Source organism: Limulus polyphemus, unplaced genomic scaffold, assembly GCF_000517525.1.
Source record: "Limulus polyphemus unplaced genomic scaffold, Limulus_polyphemus-2.1.2 Scaffold2722, whole genome shotgun sequence".
Lineage (NCBI taxonomy): Eukaryota > Metazoa > Arthropoda > Merostomata > Xiphosura > Limulidae > Limulus > Limulus polyphemus.
The window spans coordinates 1,674-2,792 of record NW_013668332.1 but is presented as its reverse complement, the minus strand read 5'-3'; positions in this window follow the sequence as shown (position 1 = coordinate 2,792).

The following is a 1,119-nucleotide window of genomic DNA, read 5'->3' as shown; positions in this document are numbered from 1 at the left end:
TTCATCGGATGATAAAAGCAATTGGGAGGATTCACATTTGAAAAGATTCATCGGATGATAAAAGCAATTGGGAGGATTCACATTTAAAAAGATTCATCGGGTGATAAAAGCAATTGGGAGGATTCACATTTAAAAAGATTCATCGGAGGATAAAAGCAATTGGGAGGATTCACATTTGAAAAGATTCATCGGGTGATAAAAGCAATTGGGAGGATTCACATTTAAAAAGATTCATCGGGTGATAAAAGCAATTGAAACTGAAAAGTTAAAGACCCAGCCATATGTCGAGAGGTTCTACAAACTCGTGCATACAAAGAATTCACATGTATAACCTGCTTCACAATGTTTCTAGTAGTTTTGTGTGACCTTTAAACTTAGATTCATGGAGCAAAATACAATCTTCAATAGGAGTATGCGTTCCCCTCATTTCATCACGTGACTGTGGTACACCTTCTGTTGTTGTTAGATGCCACGAATACAAGCATATTAAAATTAGTTGAAATAACAAACCCAATGTATAGTTAGTTCACCCTCAATAAATTGGCTGGTCGAGTTTTTCAAATGCACGCAAATTTAACACTGGCTCAAAACCATCCAATAATTCAATGAACATTATAACCTAATAACAAAATTAAGAAATTTCCACGTGAAATCAATCATGATATAAAAGGTTTTGAGAGCGAAAGTTAGTAAACATAATATAAATTTTATTTATATTTTATATATAAGAGAACAACAAACAATCCTTAAATCAAACTTATCACGTGGGGTAGACTTTAATAAGGATGAACTGCGTATTGAAAAATACTGGTAAAACCGAGAAAGGATGAACCGCGTATTAAAGGTTTCTAGTATAAACCTAGAAAGGACGAATCGCGTATTAAAGGTTTCTAGTATAAACCTAGAAAGGACGAACCGTGTGTGTTAAAATATTTGTATTATCCTAGTAAACGGTAGACCGTGTGTTGTAGGTCACTAATATACATCTAATAAGGATGAACTGTGTGTTAAATAATAGTAATATAAACCCAGTAGAGTTGAACAGTGTGTTAAAGAATAATAATATAAACCCAGTAGAGTTGAACTGTGTGTTAAAGAATAGTAAGATAAACCCAGTAG